Raw genomic sequence first — 23,098 nt, forward strand, 5'->3', positions numbered from 1 at the left:
GCGGGGTGAGTCCTCAGTGGCCCGCTCTTAGGAAGCCGCGGCCGGGAAGGAGTGAAGGAGAGGCCCTGGGGCCCGCGACCTGCCCAGGGCGCCTGCAGGCCATCCCGAGAGCCAGCAGCAGCAGCAGGTCTACAGTTGGCACACATGGCCGGATGTGGTCGGTGCCGGAAGAGAAACGTGAGGAAGGCTGAACGAGGGTGGGGGCACTGTGGCAAGAATCGTGACAGTTTGGGTCCACGAGGCAGCAGTCCCCGGTGGTGGAGGACCCCAAACACGCGTGCCCCTCCCAGCACCGGGATCGGGGCGGCGCCTGGCCGGGCACACGGCCCAAAGGCACTCTCACTGGGTCCTGGGGCCCGGGCCGGGTCCGTGCACCCTGGCCTAGGCGTGCATCTGTGTAGCCCCTGATCGATCCCAAGTCCGGCTTTGTGAGGCGCGCGGCGACTCTGCGCGCCTGTGGCCGCGGTCCCAGTGCACTCAGGATGCCCGTGACCGTGGCTTAAGCACGCCGGGAACTCCGCGGGCTGACGGGTCTCTGCGGACTGTTTTGCCTTCCCGAGTCAACGTCCTCTCCGCTAACCCTTCCGCGCCCTTCTCCCGGGCCGCACTGCTCCACATCACCGCCTCCGGGGCGGAGCTTGAGGGCGCCCGGCGCGGGGCGGGGCCAGCAGGGGGCGCTGCGGCCGTGCGGCCAGGCAGTCGGTGCGCGCCGCCCTCGCCTCCCCCCGAGCTCCCCGCACCCGGCTGAGCAGGCGGCCAGCGCAGAAACGGGTGCTCTGCAGCGGAGCTGGGGCCGGAGCCGGGCCGGGACCATGGACGGTGAGTGGGAGCGGGCCGGGGTCGGGCTGGTTGCCGTTGCGGCTGAGCGGTGTGGAGGCTCGAGGCGGACAGGCGTCCCGGGGTTGAAAGCCCAACGGGGTCCTCGGGACGCTCCGAGGCCGGGACGATGGGGCAGAGTCTCCAGTGGAAGAGTAGTGCTGGGGTCTGGGGCGGGCTTCCGAACACCGGGTCTGAATCCCGCGCCTGAGTTCCTTCCTCCATTCTCGCTCCCTCCCCAGACCCCCAAATCCCAGCCCCCGACTCGCGCTTTCTCCCCAAGCCACCCCGCCCTCCGCCCCTATCTCCAAGCCTCAGCACCCTCCAACTCTGCCGACGATTCCGGCGCCCTCTCCCGCGCCCTCGCCCCTACCTCCCGCCGGGCGCCTCCCCCAATCCCGCTGCCTCTGGCTTCTCCACCTCCAGCCCCGCGCCTCTCCTGCCCCGCCTGCCTCCACCGCGTCCCCGCCCCCTCCAACCCGCTCCCGCCGGGCCCCCGCACTCCCGCGCCTGGTTCCAGCCGGCCCTCGAGCTCCCGGGATCCCGCGGCACTTCCGAACCTGCTGGTCTCCAGGTGAGAAGGCGGCGGCAACTTCGCGGCCTTTCCCGGGGGTGGGGCTGGCTTCCCCCGCAGCTGCCTGCGCCGCGCGCCTGCGGGCCTCCGGGGACCCCGCCGAGGGGCCGCTGCGCTCGCGGGCTGTCATGCCTGGGTGCTCAGGTTAGGGCTGCATGGTTCAGACCCCACGGCGTTGCTTTTGCTCGTCTGTTTGCGATCTTCTGAAGAAGCCGGCTTTGTCACACACAAAAATGGAATTGGCTTAGACCAGGTTGCTTTCTTTGTGGCAGCAGCGGTCTTTCAAGTTGTACCTGTGGATGGTGATAGGATTAGCGGTGCAGGAGGATCTGGAGCCATATTTTCCCGCTCCGCTGGGCGTTCAGCGAGGCTCTCATCGCCTCGGTGGCCAGTGCCTTCCTGGGAAGGCTGGGATGCTTTGTAGGCTTTCAAAAAGTAAAAATCAGGAGAGATGTGGAATTAGATCCGTGCGAATGGGGAAGCGTGGGGTGGATGGCCACGGGGGCCCCAAGAGGGCTTCACAACTTGGGGACATTTGTTGCTGTTTGCGGAGGGCCCCCGGGTGAACCCGAGTGTGAAGCAGACCGTGCCCAGCCCAGCCTTACAAACGTGACGTGACTGCAAACGGGGCTTGGCAACAACTCCTTCTTAGAGGTGTTGGTGCTCAGTTCTGGACATCTGTGGGAAGAGAGTTTAAAGCAGATGGTTTGAAAAGCCTCGTGGTCCCTAGAGAGAGGTGGAGATGTATTGGTTACAGCCCGGAAGCCAGTGCCTGAATCTGCCCCATCCCTTCTCCTGGCTTTCATTAAGTCTTCGCTTAAATTAATTGCCCATTTCAGAGAAAGGACATGCAGGGGATACTTCTCTTTCAGGGATTAGCTCCTGGCCAGCCCACCCTCACTCATGCTTGGGAGGCTGCTTTGGGGCACCAGGGAGAGGATGGACCACTTGGCCTCTGAAGCACAACACTCTGAGCATTTGTGAAACTGCAGGATCGGTAACTTTTTTTTTTTTTCTATTGATTGGCCCGAAGAGTAATTAGCTCAATATTCTTTCAGCACTGAAGAGTGAATTAATAAGTAATTAGCCCAAGGGCACACGGGGGCTCAGTGGGCTCCCTCTGAGTGCCCACGGATTGCTGCGGGCATCTGCTCAGTCCTCACCATACTGCTGGGTGCTGAGTTGTTGGCTGTCAGATGCCCCACTAGCTGGAGGGCCTCAGCACCCAGCCTGGCACCCTCTAAGTGATATGTACTCAGTGTTTATCTAGGAAAGAAATGGATCCTCCTCTTCAATCTAGTCCAAGTCCATAACTTATGTTTTCCGTTGTGCTTCACTGTTTTCCAAATATTATCCTTAAATTCATTAGTTTTTTAAAAAGTACGTAATGTCACTGGAGACAAACTCTTTTTTTTTTAGAGAGAGAAACTCATTTTCATGTTTATTTGGGGCCGAGAGCTCAGTTTGTGGGTCAGGCTCTGATAGCTGTGTCTCTGACCTCCGTGGGGACTCCAGAATTTCCACGAAGGAAATCAGTTGTCCTCATCCTAGAACTGGAGTGAGGAAATGATGGGCACTCTGGGGAGCTAAAGCTGTCGGCTGAGGGAACGAGTCCTGCACAGCTCATCCTATAGGGCCCTGAGCTGTGGCTGCATCCCCCCACCTCAGGCATCCCTCATCCCTGTGTGTGATGGGATGAAGCCCTCAGGGAGACTGAGTGCCATTGGCAGAGCCCTGCCGGCTGCTTCAGGTGGCACCATCTGCGGTCCGGTGGTTGCTGTCCACTCCAGATAACTTGCCCATGGAGAGCGGGGAGTACTGCCTCTTAGACATTTCTGGCAAAATGGTTTGCAGCTCTGGAGTGGGGGAGCGGGGCTGGTGTTTTATGAGGATGTTTCTGTCTGTTGAAGGTGGCTCTGACCCACTGGCAGTCTGAGCAAAGGCCAGCCTTTCTGCCTCTGTCAAAGGCCAGCGCTGAAGAACAGCCAGAGGCTGAGGGAGTGGGCATGCCTCGCACCACCTTTTCCCAGGAATCCGGGAAGGGCTGGCATTCAGAATGTTACCTGGATGTGGGAATTCCCTGCACTGCCCACAGGTCCAGGGTTGTCCTGGGCTTATCTTTCTTAAACAGACTGTCTCTGTCTTCGGGTCTGGCTCTTACCCAGAATTCCTGCAGCTGGTAAAAATCTGTTTTCCAGAAGAGGTTTAATTATTGCCTGCAGTCTGTGAATGAGACAGAGAGGGAGAGACTGGGAGGGGTTGGTGGTGCCTGCTATCTCAAGGTGGGGAGGGAAAAGGATGGGAGACTCTCCAGGGTCCTGGAAAAACAGAAGGGGTAGACTTCAGCCCCAGGATTTGCCCTGGGTCAAGGCTTTTGGTTGGTGGATAAGGACATGTGCCCACATTCTGGTCCAGGGGTTACCATGAGGAGCAGAGTCACTGAGATAGGAAGAATAGCCCCATGGTAACCTGAAATATGGTTTGCTGGGCTCACTGTTCTGGTTTCTAGAAGGCCTTGAAGAACAACTGAGAGTTGGCCTTAGCAAGGTGGGAGAGTCCAGAGCTCTTTTAAGTTTTTGAGGGAGGATTGTGCTCCTTTGGAAATGGCTTGAGTGACGTTGGTCTGGGCTCTGGCCCTGGGGAGTCACCTCACACCTGAGATGCTGAGGGGAGAGCACAAAGGGGAGCAGAAAAGATGAAGCAACTGGCAGAGTCTGTGCACCCCCACTAGGGGGGAAGAAGAGGCAACAGCTGCTTGTTGGTAGGATGGTGGGCCTTTGGACAAAGGCAGCCTTCCGGCGGCCCTTCTTGAACCTGCTGGGCAGCCTGGCAGATGGATGAGGGCCTGCCGAAGCCCCTCAACCTTGCAGATCCTGCAGGGCAGCCGCGAGGAGGCAGCTGTGAATGAATCGCAGCGTCTGCCCTGAGTTCAAAAGGCAGGAGGGTCAGGGTTATCCAACCGAGCCATAGACTCCGGCCTGCTAGCCTCCACCCCCAGAACCAGTAGGCTGTTCTGAACGTTTTGGGCCTCTGTTGGGGAAACCTCTGGTTTTGGGAAAGGAACTGCTCAATCAGTAATGAAGAGGGGAGTAGTCCCAGGAGCATGGAGGAAGATAAAGGATTAAAAAGATAAAATGATTGAAAAAGGAACTTAGAGGCGCCTCGTGGAGTAGTTCCTTGCACCCAGAAGGCAGCCTTCACTGCGTGTTCTTGGCTGGGTCATCCATGTACCCTCCCTCCCTTCGCCCCTCCCTCCTCTGTCCCGTCCCCAGTCCCCAGTCTCATCCTTCCGCACTACACACAGCAGTGGAGCTGCCTCGTGTGCTGGTACCCTGGGGTGGAAGAGAATTTGGGGAACTCAAACATCTGTAGGAACTTGAAAATTCTGTTGCTATTTGCCCAGTCACTTCCGCAACATACACATTCATGTTTCCATATTATGGGGTATCTTTTTGTCATGTGCTTACCACTGTGTGCCTCTGCGTATAACTGACTTCCTTAGAATGAGCTGTAATCATAGCATGGAAACCCGAGCTTTAAAAAACAAACTAAGGTGAAAATTATTGCACCTGGTTTTGACACACCCCTCCCTTTCTCTCTGCTCATTTGTGGTTAGAGTCATAATTTACACCAAATTTACAAATAGTTTGAATACTATCTGTCCTACCTCTCAATTAGAAGGAGACATGTATCTTTCCAACTAACAAAACCACAGTTTATTTTCCTAGACCCTCCTCGTTCTTGGATGCAATACCCAACATTAGGCCTTCAGAGGTACAGCCATATCATTTTGAGCTTTAAAATTATAAAATAAAATGAAGCTCTTGCTTGCTAATTTTGTCAACTAATATAGAAGAATCTGAAGTTAGAATAAAACATTTACTGCCTTATTAACTCTTGATCCTTCTCAAATGAAAGAAGCAGGTGGATTAAGGTGGAAGAACGGTATTATAGTAGAAATGTCTGGAAGGTCAAAAATAATAATGGAGGGACACAGTTATTAAGGCTTAAGCATTGCTGTTAAAATGTGCAGAGATATAAATAGGAACTTCCATAGAAGTGTAGGCAAGTATAGAATTTTGGTGAGTATAGACTGATGAGTTTAGAAATCTTAATAGGTCATTTTGTTGAAATATATTAATATGATCATACGTTATGCTTATGCAATACCTTACCATTATAAATGGGCAACTGAGTCCATGATCTCATTCAATCCTTCCAGCAAGTCTGGGATCTTAGAGATGGAGACGGGACCCCTGGGGGTTTCAAAGGCTTCTAGAGCTCAGAACTCTTGAGCAGGGAAATACTGTGTAAACCTAGATATTCCTGCTACAGTTGCTTGATAACCAAATGTGGCTACATAGTTATTTGAAAATTATAGATAGTCTCCTGCTTAGGGGTAAAAGTAGGCTTTCTTTAAAATGTTCTGCAGGTCAAACAGACAAAAACTGTATGATTAACAGCACCAGAAACCACCTGAAAGGATTTCTAAGGGTTTGTGGATTTCAGAGGTTCTCTGCTGATGACTTCCTAATACTAGAGTACCTGAGTTTGTACATTCAGCATAGTACAGTAGTGGAGAGTGTAGACTCTGAAGCCAGGCTAGCTTTGAATCCTGGATCTGCCATTACTGGTCTGTACACTTGGGCAAGTGACTTAACCTCTCTGTGCCTCGGTTTCTTCACCTGTAAAATTATGATGATGATGTTGATAAAAATTGAGATGCTATTATTGTAAGGCTGAAGTGAGATATCATGATGAAGACTTAGAACGGTGCCTAGCACATGGTATGCTTTAAAATTATTAGCTGTTGGGGCACCTGGGTGGCTCAGTCGTTAAGCGTCTGCCTTCGGCTCAGGTCATGATCCCAGGGTCCGGGGATCGAGCCCCGTATCGGGCTCCCTGCTCAGTGGGCGGCCTGCTTCTCCCGCTCCCACTCCCCCCTGCTTGTGTTCCCTCTCTCACTGTGTCTCTGTCAAATAAATAAATAAAATCTTTAAAAAAAATAAAAATAAAAATGTTAGCTGTTATTGCTATTCATTCATTCCTTAATACATTTTTGGAGCCAGCCAGCTGCACTGAGTTGATAGATATGGGAGAGTGGCTAAGACACAGGTAGTCTCTGTCCCTCTGGCACAGAGGACACTTAAGTTCACGGCGAAAGACACGAAGGGTAGTACAGACGTTGCCCAGGCATTCACCTGGCTCTCGGCCACCTATTGCGGTCATGAGAGCCTAGGGTGGGCCTATAAAGGGTTGACCATGGCAGGAGGGGGAGCTGGTGATCTTCAGCAGGTGCACACTGGTGTGATTTGGCCTTGCCGGCTGTTTAAGGTAGGCACTCAATTGATTGGTCTGCGTCCCGACAGGTGCTGGTTGTTAATGTTTTCACTATAACTCTTGGTCTCAGGTTGTTAGTGGGAAGTGTGATAAGAGACCATAAACTCAGTATTTACTCACCTGGTTTGCCAGCACTGCTCCTGGTCCTGGTGGACAGCATACTGCCCTGGCCACTGCTTTGAACTGGTCTTTTAGCAGCCCTAGAAGCCTGCAATACCAGGAGGGACCCAGTTCTGAGTGAGGACTGGCACAGCTGCTCCCAGGGGCGGGTAAGGGACTTGCCAGAGGCAGAAGGCCAGACTCCCGTGCTTCCCGAGTCTGCCATAGCCAGAACCTTCTGGATGTGGAAGATCTCTGGGAAACTGTGTTGATAGGCTTGGGTTAATAACTGGTTCTGGAGAAGGGAGGTCCTCACTTGCTCTGTGTGACTTACAAAGAAACTCCCACTGGAAGCCTGCTGACTAGTCCCTGCCATGAGGGCCTGGCGAGGGGCCCTAGCCGTGGGCCGTGGACCAGGGAGCCTGGGATTGCTGCCTCAGGAACATGAGCACCTCTCTGCCTTGTGTGAGTGTGATTGGTACGCCCTTCGCTCTATGCTGGAGCGCTTACGGTAATAAGTTGGCAGGCAGACTGGAAACCTGATCTCTTAATGAGGAGCCTGCTTATTTTATTCATTTTTAAACTACTGGAATTTGAGGTAAATGAGGTTTTGTTATATTATTGGGGTTTTTTTTTTAATACTTGCCCCACGCTTGGAAGATAAAGACATGGCAAATAATGTCATTCCTTTTTTTAAAAAACCATTTATTTGTATGTAGGCAGAACTGAGTTAAACAGAGTGCTCTAAGTTTTCTGGTCTTGGGTGCCTCTCGATTTCCCAGATGGGGTCATCTTTTGTCGCCAATTTGTCTGTCTCCATCACAGTTCCTAATGGAAACACAGACCTGGAAATCAAAGCTTGGACATTTCTGGTTGAAGGTCATGGCACGGACAGTTGATTCTGTTTTGGCTTTGTCTTCAAGGTGAAAAATCACTGGGTCTTTTTTGAGAAAGAGAAGGTGTATTTCAGGAGATGACTAACATCAGCAGGCGGGAAGATGTCGACAAGGCTGCCTCGTTCTTGGTTCCTCTCATTTACAGCATCTCTAAGTTAGTGGCATATGATATTTTAATTTTCTCCTCTTGTGCATCTTGCTTTCATGACGGCTGATTATCTTGGAACAGCTGCATTAATTGATGGTGTTTAACAACTCAACGTACAGTAAGTAATTGCAGTTGGCTTGGCTGAGCATAGCTCATTCTTTTTACTTGCTTTTGAGCTTGAGGAGTGTTTTCTCAGTGTGCTGAATGCCAGAAAGGGAGTTGGGAACTCCGTGCCCCAGTGCCCGCCCACCACTCCACGCTCACACTCCCCTGGGACACCGTGTGCCATCATAGCATCTGTTCCTGCTGCATGCGGGTTGTCTGCTCATGGGCCCATCTCCCCGGCTTGCCGGGGGGCTCCTGGAGGCCAGGGGGCCACATCCAGCTTGTCTCTGACTCTTCACCCCCTAGCACAAGGACTGGCAAGAAATACGCCTCAGTAAAGGCTGCATGAATGAATGCATGGGCGGTTGCAAAGCAGTCAGGTTGGCTTTTGACTGCAAGTAACAGAAAGCCCTACTTTAGTGGCTTAAGCAAATAATGGTTTATTTTTCTCCTGTAACAAGATGTCCGAAGGTAGGTGGTTGCTAGCATTAGTTTCAGCAGCTGATGTCCGTCTAGACTGATCCTTCTCTTCTTTTCTTGGCCTGTCCTTCATGATGGCAAGATGACTGGGGCAGGAAGGAGGTGCCAGCAACATCCGTACCTTTTATCAGGAAAGCAGACATTTTCTGTTCCTTTCTTTTCTTTTTAATAAATTTTTTAAAGACTTTATTCGTTTATTTGAGAGAGTGAGAGAGAGCAGGAGTAGGGAGGAGAGGGAGAAGTAGGCTTCCCACTGAGCAGGGAGCCCTACGCGGGGCTCGATCCCAGGACCCTGGGATCATGACCTCCGCCTAAGGTAGACGCTTAACTGACTGAGCCACCCAGGCGCCCCAGGAAAGCAGATATTTTCCCCAAAACTCCTAGCAGACCACTCCCAGTTTAAAGGGCCATGTGAGTATCTGGCAGGGCACATTGCCGCCAAGAATAGTTAGGTGGGCTTACTGTTAAACACCCCAAATAGGCTTAATGACCCAAATATGGTAGACATTTACTTTTTGCTCACACAAATCCCAAAATGGCTGTTCCTAATTCGTGGGTAGTTCTCCTTCAAGAGGTGATTAAGGGACCCAGGCTCTTAAGACTGCCATGCTTGTTTACATCAGTCAGAAGAAAAAGGAGCACGGAGGATGGTGTGTGGGAGAATTTTATGGGCCAAGCTTGGAGGTGGTGAATTAATTCTACTGGCTGTGGGGGAGGGGGGAGTTGCTCAGACACATGGCCACACCTCCTGCAAGAGAGGCTGGGGACCGTGGTCCAGTGTCTAGGAGGAAGAGGAGTTGGGTTTCATGATTAGCTGGCAATCTCTAGCACACTGTTTCCCCGCACCCCACCAACCCGCCAAAATCAGAATTCTCTTAGCAAGGAAGAAGGAATGAATATTGTGGGACGTCTGGGGGAGTCTGTCTTACAAGGAAATACTGTGCTAAGAAGGCTCCAGCCAAAAATAGTCTTTTTTTTCCCCCAGATCATCTGTCTTAACTCCCGGCTTCTGTTCCTACCTTTGGGAACTGGGCCAGCAGGACAATAGCAGGTCCTCATTATTCCTCTTTCTTGACCCAGGGCATGTTCTTAACAGCTTTATGAGAATGAGTCATAATTGATCCCACTCAGCAGTTGAAGATTACCCCCAGAAGAAATGGCCCTCAGCACCCGTGGGCCGGAGGAGCTCTGAGCCTGTGAGCCTTTCAAGTGCCCCCACTCACCTAACCTTCCAAAGTTTTTCTTCCTCTTCAGCCCCCACCCCAGCCCACATCCAGAACGGAGGAGAAGATGTGGGAAAGAGTGACCTCTGCTTCCCACTCCAATGATTTGAGAAATATTTTTCCCAACCACTTCCTGCTATTTTTTCTCAGTCTGATGAATGATCCATTCATTGATCTACTGGGTGTTACTGTTCTTGTTCAGTTTGTTGTAGGTTTCTGTGACAGGTGCCTCCCCATCCACAGCATCTTTCTTGGTGCCCTTCCTCCTTCCCTCCCTCCTTTCCTTTCTTCCCACACACACCTACTGAGCACATGCTCTGACTCAGCTCTGTGTCCACCTAGCCCTGGGGGTAGACAGGCAAGGAAGCTGACATGAGCCCGCGTGTTGATGAGTATTATGGGAAGGCTATGGTTGCCCAGTATTGGGGGGAGGCTCACCTAGCGTTGGGATCGGGGGGAGCTTCCAGGAGGAGCCGGCTTTTGAGCTGAATTTAAGGATGAGCAGGAGATGGGGTGTCTGGGTGGCTCAGTCATTAAGCGTCTGCCTTCGGCTCAGGTCATGATCCCCGGTCCTGGGGTTGAGCCCCACATCAGGCTCCTTGCTCAACGGGGAACATGCTTCTCCCCCTGCTTGTGCTCTCTCTCTCTCTCTCTCTCTCTCTCTCTGACAGATAAATAAAATCTTTAAAAAAAAAAAAAAAAAGATTGAGCAGGAGTTGACCAGGTCAAGAAGGCACGTGGGCTGAGAGAGTGAAATGGGCGCAGACACTGAGTTCTGAGAAGGGGCATATGGGGCTTCAGAGGGAACGGTGAGTAGGTCCAGTGTGCCAGACTTGTGGTAGGGCAGCGTGGCCATTCTCTCATTTAATACAGCAGCGAACAAAGCAGATAAGGTCCTAGCCCCAGGGGATCGCAGGGTCTGAGCACAGGGTCTGGGCCGGAAGAGGGAATGAAGCTGTTGGGGAGGGTGGGCAGGAATCTGAGGAGGGCTTGGCTGCTGGAGGTGAGTGGGATATGGGCCCATTACTTGTGCCATCACCTCTCCTGCCCCGTCCCTCTGTTTCCGATTCTTGTCTGGTCCTTTGCCCGGGCATTACTCAGGCTGTAAAAATAGAGGCTGCCACCAGATCATCGGCATGTAGTTGGTGAGGAAAGTTGAAACTGTCATTACATATCAAGATATGTGCCAGCTAGATTTTTGACAAAGCACTTTCCTGGAGCCCCGAGGATGAGGTTCTAAAGTTGGTTTACAATTTTTTCCCTCTCCTTTCAACTCCTACCAATACTTCTGGCCACTTGGCTCAGAACCTGGCCTGGTTGTGCCTATTACCCATCCCGTGAGCACATTGAAATCCACCAAGTGAGGTTTGGCCTTGCCCTGGGCTGGCCTGTTGGGAGAGGCCGGGTCATCTCTGTGGGCCCATGAGGTGCTGCCCCCCAGTCCGTGAGGAGTTTACGTCCAGACGAGGAAGATGCGAGCACTGCCCGGGAAGGGACCTGCTCTCACCAGCCCGCAGGTTTGCTCAGCTCCCCGAGGAAATGAGGGCTGTGCCAGGGTGTAGCAGAGCTGTTAGCTGCCTTCCGGGTGAGGAATGGCCCCAGGACGGTTCCCTTCCTTCTCCGTCCCCAGCCGTGTTTGTTAAGGTGGAATTGACAGTGCTGGGGGGTGGGGTGCAGAGAGGAACCTTCATACACGTCTAAGCCCAGGGCTGAACGGATAGCGCTTTGTTTCCAGGTAAGGAAATTTCAATCCATAGAAGGGAACTCGGACCAGTCCCCCGGTGTTTACCAGGTGCCTTCTTGGTGCTAAGGGCTGTAGGGAATGTGCATAATAACAAAATGGGAAAAGGAGGATCCTTAGAACCTCTACTGTGATTTATAATAAGAAATAGAGATGTGTTCGTCCCTGTTTCTGGTATAGACCCCCCTAAAATCTTTGGAATTTCCTGTGATGGGACCAATGGAGATGTCTTTTGTTATGTTAATGAGGTGATGTTTTTGAAAGCCCCCAGGTAACCTGAGGAGGGGGGCTGGTTGACTGGAGAACCAGCCAGGCCTTTAGAAGGTTGGGACTCTCAGTCCCATCCCCAGACCTCCCGGGAGGGGAGAGGGGTTGGAGGTCAAATCAGTTGTCAATGGCCAACGATTTAATCAGTCATGCATGTGTAATGAAGCCTCCATTAAAACACAAAAGGATGGGTTCGAAGAGTTTCCAGGGCGAACCAATGGTGATGTGGGAGACTGGCACCCTGGGAGAGGACGTGAAAGCTGGGTGACCTTTCCCACATGCATGTCTTGCCCTGTGCACCTCTTCCATCTGGCTATTCCTGAATTCTATCCTTTTATAGATCTAGTAAGTAAAATGTTTCTCTGAGGTCTGTGGGCCACCCTCGCAACTCAGTTGAACCCAAGAAGGGGTTGTTGGAACCTCCAGTCTGCCGGTTAGTCAGAAGCACAGGCAACAAGCTGGATTTGCAATTGGCCTCTGAAGCGGTGGGGGCTGGAGGGGCAGTCTTGTGGGACTGAGCCCTTAACCTGTGGAATCTGACGTTGTGTCCAAGTAGGTGGGGTGGGATTGAGTTGAATTGTGAGACACCCAGCCCGTGTCCGAGAACTGCTGGGTGGTGTGGGGGGAAAACCCATACACACATTGGAATTAGGTACAGGATCCTTAATACCCTAAATGCTTTCCAGGGAGTACCTCATCCCTTCCACAACCCCGTGAAATGGTTAATTTTACATTCCACGAGCATATAAGCTCCATGAGGGAAGAGTTTTGGACTGACTTGGTCACTGCCGATCCCCAGCTTCTAGAACTGTGCTTGGCATATAGCAGATGCTCAGGAAATATTTGTTGAATGAATAATTGAACAACCATTTACAGGTGAGGAAGCCAGTTCAGAGAGATTAAGTAACCTGCCTAAGATGGTAAGTATAATAAATAAAAGGGATATAACAGGGATAAAATGGGCTAGATCTCAGTACCAGGGAGGCACCATGAGCTGTGACTTGGGGTCCCATCCCCATTGCCCTCGAAATGTGGGTGGCTTCCAGGATAGCACTGGAGGAAGACCCGCAGTCTATCTGGCTGACATTCTGACCAAATGCAGCAGAAGCTTGGCAAAAGCTAGCATTTTAGCCTCAAGCCCCTAAATGCCGAGGCCCACAAGGTTGTCTGCCTTCTTGGCTGCCAGTGCCTTGCTGTAAACTCGAGGGTGGGATGAATGTGCAGGAGTGTATCCATCAGCCGCTCAAAAGTGATGTTTCTTTGTTGACGCCTTCATCCTATCACGCATTTGTTCAGGAACCTTCTGTGGCTCCCTCCTCCTACAGGAACCTAGTCTGGCCCCAGTCACTCTCCCCGTTCACTGAGGAGTGACTGCATAGAACCTGTCAACAGTCAACAGTAGAGGGAGGGGCGTACTCTGCCTCCACTTGTGTACCACTCTGTACATGGCCTATCCTCTCTGAAATGCCAGCTCCCGTCAGGCAGGCCCACTGACATCCTCCCTGCCCTTGTAGCTTTAGCAATTTCTGCCTCTTCCTTGAAGCCCCCCATGACCAGCGAGCACACCGGCCCCTCCCCGAGCCCTTGCAGCCTCCGTCTGTCTGTACAAGTGCATTTCCTAATGGCGTTCCCAGAGTCCCGGTTTCTGTGCCTGTGATGGGACTTCTGCTGAGTGGGGGACCCCGCCCCTCCCAGTAAACTCTGATTTTATCTTTCTTACACATCGGGTTTCATGTTGCATTAGTTTTGAAAGGAGGTGCTCTTTCAAAACCACTGGTCTCTTTATAACTTATCATGTACCCAAGAAGTCTTGTGACTTCTTGCTTAACTGCATTGTTGTGGGTTTTTTTTGTTGTTTTAAAGATTTTATTTATTTATGAGACAGAGCACGCCATGGGAGATGGAGAGCACGAAGTGGGGGAGGGGCAGAGGAAGAGGGAGAAACAGGCTCCCCACTGAGCAGGGAGCCCAACCATAGGGGCCCAGATCCCCAGGCTCCGGGATCTCCGACCTGAGCCTGAGCCGTAGACAGACACTTAACCAACTGAGCCACCCAGGTGCCCCATGGACTGCATTGTTTAAAAAATAATTTAAATAAGTTCTGCAGCTTTCTTTTTTTCAAATTTTGAAAGTAATAAATGTTTGTTTAAGAAAGTTTGGAAAATAGAGAAAACTATAAATGAGAGAAGTCTTCCAGGACCTCACCACCTACTTAAAGAGTTGTAAACCAGTCTTTCACCCTTGCAATTTGTTTCAAAGAAAAGTAGGATTACTTGAAAATCCCAGTCATAACCACTCATAACATCAAGGGTCTATTTTATTTTTTCAGCATTCCTTTAAAAATTGTCTTTTCTCCCTCTGCTTCTCTCTCTCTCTGCTCCTCTGTCTCTCATGAATAAATAACTAAAAAATCTTAAAAAAAAAAAAAAAAAAAGGGGGCGCCTGGGTGGCTCAGATGGTTGGGCGTCTGCCTTCGGCTCGGGTCATGATCCCAGGGTCCTGGGATCGAGTCCCGCATCGGGCTCCCTGCTCCTTGGGAGCCTGCTTCTCCCTCTGCTTCTCTCTCTCTCTGCTCCTCTGTCTCTCATGAATAAATAACTAAAAAATCTTAAAAAAAAAAAAAATTGTCTTTCAATGATTTTTTAAAAATAGCAATAGGTTCAAAATTCTAAAGAGTATAACAGTAAAAAGTCCCACTCCCAGCCCTGTTTCAAACCCCTCAGTCCAGTTTTGTAATGTATCTTTATAACATAATTGAGCTCAAACCATATATGCTGTATCATAGCTTGCTTTTTTGACTTAAGAACATCACATTTTCTGCTGTCATTACTAATCTTTATTTGTTATTTGTACATAATGCATTGTAAAAACAAAGCATTAAAATATATGAGTAAATTTTGAAAAGTCCACAATAGAGACGACCACTATTAATTTGGTGGTCGTCATAAGCACGCTATGAAGGCACACACGATTGTGTCTTTCCACGATGTCAGCTTTATTCAATCATAAAGCAAAGTTAAATCACAATTCTAAAGCAGGTTCAGGATTCCAAACTCAATGACAATTCACCATGTGATTAAACTTGGCTTCTTACACAGCACACAGAGCAGGGCAGAAGACAAGCCACACAACAAACAAGATAACAGAGGGTGCAGGAGGTTAACAAACCAAACTGAAGTCAGTCTTGGGGCGCACAGTTGAGATAAGGCCTGGGTCTGGTCCAGGTCAGCTTGGCACTGACTGCTTCCGATGTTCCAGCAGGGAAGGATATCGGTTCTGTTCGGGAATCCATCCGGCAGAACCTTCCGTGGCAGTTGCCTTTTTTAAGTGGTCAGACATGGAGGGGTCAGGTCTGAAGAGTCTGACAGTTTGCTGCCAAAATCCTTCCCTTTTTTAAAGGGATTTCATCAGTTTTGGGTCTCTGCAGACCTCCTCTGGTTCTGCCACTTACCGGTGCTGGGGTATCAGCTGACGTTGGTCCCGGCCATATCTTCCCAACCACTTGTGTCATTGCTTGACCCAGGCTCCCTCTTGAAACGAGAGACTCCATTTTGCTCTCTTCAGAGGCTGTCTCTTTCCAGACCTTATTCTGTAAGTTTACATGTTTTCTTCAAATTTCCTTGTATATGTTGAGATGTGCAAATGTCTTACCTACGTGAGATACCTACACAGTAGATATGCTCTGTATCTATGAGGCTGCCACTTGCATACCCTCTCTCATTCATTTTTAACTTGTAGAAGCTGGAGGTTTGTCCACATCCACACCTAAGCCTACTCCTTCCTTCCTTCCTTCCTTTTTTTTTTTTAAGATTTTATTTTTAAGCAATCTCTATACCCAATGTGGGGCTCAAACTCACAACCCTGAGATCAAAAGTCACATGCTCTACCAGGTGTCCCCCTCTTCCTTTTTTAAGGCAGAATCATGAACAAACTGTAATTTTCCAACCATTGCCCTATGGGAGAACATTTAAGTTTTCAGACATTTATATTTATTCCTATTGCTGCTTTGTACACATGAACGAGCATTTTTTGAGGATACCCAGAATACAAATTCTAGGGGCAAAGGGTATGTGTGTTTACTGTTTTAATTAGACCACCAATTCTTAACAAATACTGTTCCAGTTTAACCCTCTTGCCAAGAGTGTGTGAAAGAATTTGTCCCCATTGGGACTAACATCCACTAGAGATAAGTGATCTTTTATTTTTTATTTATTTATTTTTTTGCCAGTCTAAAGGGTGAGACGTGCCATGTCATTTTTAAATTTATATTTTTTTCCATCCAGCTTTTCCAAGCATATATATATATACACACACATTTAAATAAAAATTTAGAGTCGTGCAATGCATGGCTCTATCTTTTTTTAGTTTTTCACATTAAGTCACATTAAAATGTTCACATTTTCTTTTCTGGGTCATTGCACTGTCTTCAAAAGCTTAGTTTCAGGAGAGCTATCTTACTGAACTATTGCAGATCATCTGGAATATTCTTTTTTTTTAAGATTTTATTTATTTATTTGAGAGAGAGTGAGAGAGCACGGGTGGGGTGAGGGGCAGAGAGAGAAGCAGACTCTCCACTGAGCAGGGGAGCCGGCCACAGGGCTCCATCCGGGGACCCTGGGATCACGACCTGAGCCGAAGGCAGAGCATAAACCGACTGAGCCACCCAGGCGCCCCCACCTGGAATATTCTTTATCTTCGTTTATTTAAATCCTTAATCTCCAAGACCTGGGGAATGACAAGTAATAGAAAAGAAAGGAAAGCAGAACGAACACCTTCTGCAGGGCTCTGTCCAGTAAAAGAATCAAATTAAAATCGGAATTAGATGTTTGCCCAGGGGCTCATCCCTTAGGTATTTGGCGGGGAGGTGCCTAAAGTAAACATCTGCATGAGCTTTTTTTCTATAGAGACGTTGAAGAGTGTATGTTAAATATGAAGAAGCTTCGCTGGGTTCCTGGGTTCCATTGTGGAAAGTGCGCAGGTTTGCTGATTGTTGTTTGAAGGGAGGGATTATGATTCTCCCAGATCTTTTCACAGCAGTGAGAACATCCGGGAGGTAGTGTGGTGTGATGGACACCGGGTGGAACTGGCAAGTCTGAAGAGTTGGCTTCAGACCCCAGCTGTTCCTCTGACTGCCGAGTAAACCTGAGGAAGACACTCAACTTCTTGGTTCCCTGGGCATCTGTGTAGTGAGAATGACCAGGGTGTGAGTGGGTTTGGACAGCCTGGTCAAGGATAGGCTAGCAGTTAGAGGCCAACTGTAGCTCAATATTGATGAGAACAATAAAAACGAGCACCGTCTAAAAACAGGATGGTATCATAAAAATAAATATTTGGTCATTTTCCCCCAGTTCCTGGCACACAGCTCCTAAAATGCTGGGAATCTCCAGAGTGCTAAGAATGTCTTTTATATGCTAATATCTGCTGGCAAGGGGTGGGGGGTGGGTAGCTTCTGGATGGGAGCTGGTTGCCTGAAAGGCCAAAGCACCATTGGAGGGCTGGACTTTCAGCACCACCACCCTCTGAGCTCCAGGGAGGGGAGAGAGGCCAGAGGTTGAGATCAGTCACCAATGGCCTACAATTTAATCAATTGTGACTACATCTAGAAACCTCAAAAACAAAACAAAACCAACAAAACCCTCTAAGCAGCAGAGGTTCAGAGAGCTTTCAGGTTGGCGACACATCAGTGTGCTAGGAAGGCAACATGCCTAGAGAGAGTATGGAAACCCTGTGCCCTTGCCCTATGCATTTCTTCCATTTGGCTCTTCCTGAGTTGTATCCTTTATAATAAATCTACAGTAAGAGCAAGTAAAGTGTTTTCCAGTTTTGTGAGCTGTTGGAGCAAATTATCAAAACTGAAAGGGGAAAAGGGGTTGTGCGAGACCCCCCCCCCCGTCTGACTTTGTAGTCAGGTCTGACGAAAGTGGGCAATTTGGGGACCCAGTACTTGTAATTGGCAACTCAAGTGGGGGCCGTCTTTGGGACTTAGCTCTTACACCAATGGAGTCTGACACTAACTCGGGGTAGTCAGTGTCAGAATTGAATTGAATTGTAGGACCCCCAACTGGTGTCCACAGAGTTGGAAAATTGGTTGGCATGAGGACAAAACACTACACATTTGGTGTCAGAAGCCTTGTGAGTTAAAACAGCTGAGCTGTATGTTACCAGTCTCCAGAAATGTTCTGACACACAGCCAGCTCTGGGACAGGCTTTGTCCCGCACTAGAGACGTGCTTGTGAACAGACCCCGCTGCTGCCGTCTGGTGGTTTATAGTCAACCACAGGAGACAGCCAGCATTTCAGCGTGGCTATATTGAGTATGTAATGAGAGTCCTGAGATGTGTCATGAAGGTTCTAGACAGGGTGACTTGAGAATGTCAGACAGGATCTGATCTAGACAGGGGAGTTCAAGGGCAGCTCCCTGAGAAAATAATCTTGGAGCTGGGAGCTGAGGGCCAATCATGAGTTAGCTAGGTGGGAAAGGTGGAGGTGATGTAGGAAAGAACGTTAGGGTTTGAAGCCTTGACTGCCAAGAAAGAATTCTTGAGATATCTTTGGTGCAAAAACGTGATTTTATGAAAGCACGGGACAGGACCTGTGGGCAGAAAGGGCTGCACTGGGGTCAGGAGAAGTGGCCCATTATATACTCTCAAGTTGGGAGGGGGTTAGGGACAGCGTAAGTCTAAGAAATTTTGGAAGCAAGGTTTCCAGGACCTTGAGGAGGTAGGCCATATGCTTGGCAGGTGATTGCCAACATGTGTCTTGGGTGGTGGAGATGAAGTTTCCAAAAGAATTTTTATATGTTGAAGTAGACTTACAGGATCCTGTGTGGAGGCGGTATTGGCCTAGGATTGCCTGTTGCCTTAGCAAAGCATTAACATGGAGGCAGTTGAGTCCCCAGAAGACTGTCACTCTGCCAGTTTCAAGGACTTGTCAGTGGGCTGTAGCAAGTAAGGAAATTTAATCATTTTCCTTCTGCCTTTGTTTCCCACATCACTGGGATAGAGGAGAGATGGCAGGGTGCCGGCTGGGGGAAGGCAGAAAGGATGGCCTGCTGGTGGCTGTGATGAGCCTCCCCTTTGTTCATTCATGCATTCATCTGTCCACTCATTCAGTCATCCAGCAAACCTTGATGGATCACCGGGTCTGGGCCAAATACTGTTCTTGGTACTGAGGACAGAAGAGTAAGGAGCAAGATGGACAGAGTCCCTCGCTTCATTGCTACCGCTGGGTAACAAATCATTCCAGAACTTGGTGACTTAAAACCGCCATCATTTTACTGTTATCCTCATGGTCTGGAGGTGGACTGAGCCAGCTCGTGTGTATCACTCGGGTCTCGCACAATTATTCAGGCACCGGCCGGTCTGGAATCACCTGAATGTTCCCTCACTCACATGTGTGAAGCCTGGGCTGAGAAGCCTCAAACAGTTGGGCGTCCCTGTCTCTGGGTGGCCTCTCATGTGGTATCTCCAGTATGATAGCTTCAGGCCTCCAAAGCAAGTGACCTGAGAGAGACCAAGCCAGGTAGAATCTCAGGGACTCTTCTGACCTGGTGTCAGAGGTCACACCGCATCATTTCTGTCCCATTCTATTAAGGTAGTCCTGAGGCCTGCTCAGGGGACCAAGAACCCCCTCTTGATGGGAGATGTGACAGAAAATTTGTAGATGTGCTCTATCTAGAACCACCACACTCATGCCCTGCTCTCCCTAGCTTTTCATCCATGGCTTTTTTTTTTTTTTTAAGATTTATTTATTTATTTGAGAGAGAGAAAAAGTACCCACATGAGTGGGGGGAGGAGCAGAGGGAGAGAATCTTCAAGCAGACTCCCTGCTGAATGGGGAGCTTGACAATGGGCTCGATTTCACAACCCTGAGATAATGACCTGAGCTGAGACCAAGAGTCAGCCACTTAACCAACGGAGTCCCCCAGGTGGCCCTCATCCTTGGCTTTAAACCTACCTGCCGGGGCGCCTGGGTGGCTCAGTCGTTAAGCGTCTGCCTTCGGCTCAGATCATAATCCCAGGGTCCTGGGATCGAGCCCTACATCGGACTCCCTGCTCCGTGGGAAGCCTGCTTCTCCCTCTCCCACTCCCCCTGCTTGTGTTCCCTCTCTCACTGTGTCTCTCTCTATCAAATAAATAAAATCTTAAAAAAAAAACAAAAAAAACCCAAAAAACCCTACCTGCCTGGCTCTGCTCACCAGAGTTCTCTAGAGGAGACAGTCTTATGGCCTGTGTCCTGGCTCCAGCATGCCCCTTGGGGGTCCCACCTTCTTCCCCTGCCTCAAATGGCTCCAGAAAGTCATCGTTTTCTTCATCTCTGGCTCTTTCTTGCGGGGAAGGGAGTTGATGCCTCTTGCAGACTGGTACTCCAAGCATCTGTCCAGCTGACTCACCTCCTAATTGGGTCATCAGAGGATGTACGTGACCACAGACACCAAGTCCCCAAAGAGCAAGGCTCTTTTGTGGGGCTAAGAGATGGCTAGAATGACTGGAGGGCTATAGTGTGGGGCTGAGGTGAGCCTGGACTGACACTGGGGCCTTGTAGGCCATGAGCAGGGTTTGATCAGGATCCCAGGAGTATTATAGGAAACTGCTAAAGGCCCAAAGTTTTGATGACCACCTGCCAGGGATATTATAGAAGACAGTCCTACAATCTCATTTAATATGTGGAATCTGAAAAAAAAATAAATGAGGTCAGAGACACAGAGACAGATTAATGAGACACAGAGACAGATTAATGGTTGCCAGGTGGGGATGGGCAAAATGGGTGAAGGGAGTCAAAAAGTACAAATTTCCAGTTATAAAATAATTAAATCATGGAGATGTAATGTATAGCATGGTGACTATTGTTAGTAATACTGTATTGTGTATTTGCAAGTTGCTAAGAGTGGATCTTAAAAGTTCTCATATAAGAAAAAAATTATAACTGTGTGGTGATGAATGTTAACTACGGTGAGGAGTGTTAACTAGACTTACTGTGGTGATCATTTTGCAATATGTACAAATATTGAATCATTATGTCGTGCATCTGAAACTAATACAGTGTTATATATAAATTATATCTCACTGAAAAGACGACAGACCTCTGGGAAGAACAAGATTTTGCATTATGTTTTTAAATTAACCTGTTAGAATGATTTCTTTTGCTTACAGAAGACGACTTTTCTGAAATTTCCTAATTTCAGAAAAGGAAGCATAGATCTCCATCCTGATTAAACACGTTATAATAATGTCAGTGATTCGGCAGTCTGTGGTTAGTTCTGACAGAGTTGGTGGGCAGAGCAATCTTCCGTAGCTGACAGGGCTCACAACACTGTTAGCTGAACATGGACTGCAGCAAACATTCCTACCATCATGCTGTCCTGTAACACCCAACTAATAGTGCAACAGTTAACAATGAATAGTGCCCAATTAATAACCAGGAAACCTTGGAAGATGACTAAATATTACAGGATAGCTCTTTGCTCTTTTAGTAGACATACTGAGAAACTCAATTTAGAAACTCAATTTTATGATGATAATACAGAATAAGTATTTTTTCATTTAGCTTAAGTTTGTGAAACTGATGTGTAAACAAAGATCATGACCACCCCGGTGCTTGGCATCCTCAGAAGCACTTGTGTGAACAGCTGCTTCCCAGTTTCTCATTAATTAAGTACCGTTGACTTTTTTTTTTTTTTTTTTTTTTTTTTTTATGATAGCTAGTGATTTACAGGTAGGCATGGCCCCCTCTGGAAGACTTAAAAGGCCCTACCATCTACCAAGTGACATCTTTGTTTCAAGGCCTCTACCTCCCTCAGCTTCAAGTTAGGTTTCAAGGTAAGTACCATATTCCAGATGACAGAGTATTTTAAAGATGTAAATGACCAAAACTCTCCTGAAAATGTTGCCTGATAATAAGTTTATGGGGCTTGCCCCAATCTGTGCATTTGAATATTCCTAGAAAACTCCCTTGCTCCAAAGCAAAAAAATTGATTTTATTGGTGAATTGGTATATTTTCAGGTGGGTAGCGGACCAAAGATGAAAAGAAATTAACCATGACTCAGGTGTTTTATATATATTATCTTGTTTAATCTTTTTTTTTTAAGATTTTATTTATTTATTTATTTGACGAGAGAGACACAGCAAGAGAGGGAACACAAGCAGGGGGAGTGGGAGAGGGAGAAGCAGGCTTCCTCCCGAGCAGGGAGCCTGATGCAGGGCCCTGGGATCATGACCTGAGCCGAAGGCAGACGCTTAACGACAGCCACCCAGGCGCCCCTTATTTTGTTTAATCTTTATCAAAAGCCTATATATACAGACAAGTGTAAGGATTTGTGTTAAGCTGCTATAACAAATTCCTAAATTTCAGTGGCTTAACATAGTAGATTATTTTTCCATATAAAAGCAGTCCAGTTTGGTTCCAAGACAATGGTATCAAGGATGGGGGTTCATGAGCTCCATACAGAGATTTGGGGATCCAGGCTAGTGGAAGCTCTGCCTTCTATAATATGCTACTCCCAAGTGTGCTTTTTTCCTTTGGATTATTTTATTAACACTGTACGTTTCTGTTTACTCAACATCAAGTTATATCCTATTTTCTTTCCTTTCCAGTTTTATTGAGATATAATTGACATATAACATTGTATTAAGGTGTATAACATAAAGATTTGCTATGTGTATATGTGTATGTATTGTGAAATGATCACCACAAGTTTGGTTAACATCCATCTCCTCACACACAATATTTTTTCTTGTGATGAAAACTTCCAAGATTTATATATTTTTTTAAGATTTTATTTATTTATTTGACACACAGAGAGAGAGAGCGCACAAGCAGGGGGAGCAGCAGAGGGAGAAGGAGAAGCAGACTCCCCCTGAACAGGGAGCCCAATTGCGGGGCTTGATCCCAGGACACTGGGTTCATGACCTGAGCTAAAGGCAGACACCTAACTGACTGAGCCACCCAGGCACCCCTCAAGATTTACTCTTTCAGCAACTTTCAAGTATGCAATAGAATATTGTTAACTGTAGCCACTGTACTATTCATTACATCCCCAGTACTTACTTATCTTATAACCAGAAGTTCGTACCTTTTGACCACCTTCACCCATTTCCCCTAACCTCCACTGCTGCCTCTGACAGCCACCAAACTCTTCTCTGTTTCTAGGAATTTGGCTTTTTTAGATGCCACATATAAGTGAGGCCATACATTGTTTGTTTTTCACTGTCTAACTTATTTCACTTAGCGTAATGGACATTTCATTTAGCGTAATGCCTTCAAGGTCCATCCATGTTGTTGCAAATGATAGGATTTCCTTCTTTTTTTAATAACTGAATAATATGCCATTATATATATATATATATATATATATTCCACATTTTCTTTATCTGTTTATCTGTCAATGGACACTTAAGTTGTTTCCATGCC

The 23,098-nt window shown here is 48.3% G+C and overlaps 1 protein-coding gene across 4 annotated transcripts in view; it reads left to right on the forward strand.

The window, feature by feature from the left end:
- The first annotated feature begins 406 nt into the window (after window positions 1-406).
- The window catches only part of PXYLP1 (2-phosphoxylose phosphatase 1), a 70,486-nt gene continuing 47,794 nt past the window's right edge, over window positions 407-23,098 (forward strand). For 2 of the 4 annotated variants that reach the window (XM_035729157.1, XM_035729155.1), the window contains exon 1: window positions 21,385-21,506. The gene's annotated coding sequence lies outside the window, so the exon portion shown is untranslated. Of the gene's footprint in view, window positions 820-1,179; window positions 1,391-21,384; window positions 21,507-23,098 lie in introns of those variants that run through there. The other 2 variants (XM_027585358.2, XM_027585359.2) reach the window with 2 other exon arrangements.

This window comes from Zalophus californianus, chromosome 1 (genome assembly GCF_009762305.2).
Source record: "Zalophus californianus isolate mZalCal1 chromosome 1, mZalCal1.pri.v2, whole genome shotgun sequence".
Taxonomy (NCBI): Eukaryota; Metazoa; Chordata; class Mammalia; order Carnivora; family Otariidae; genus Zalophus; species Zalophus californianus.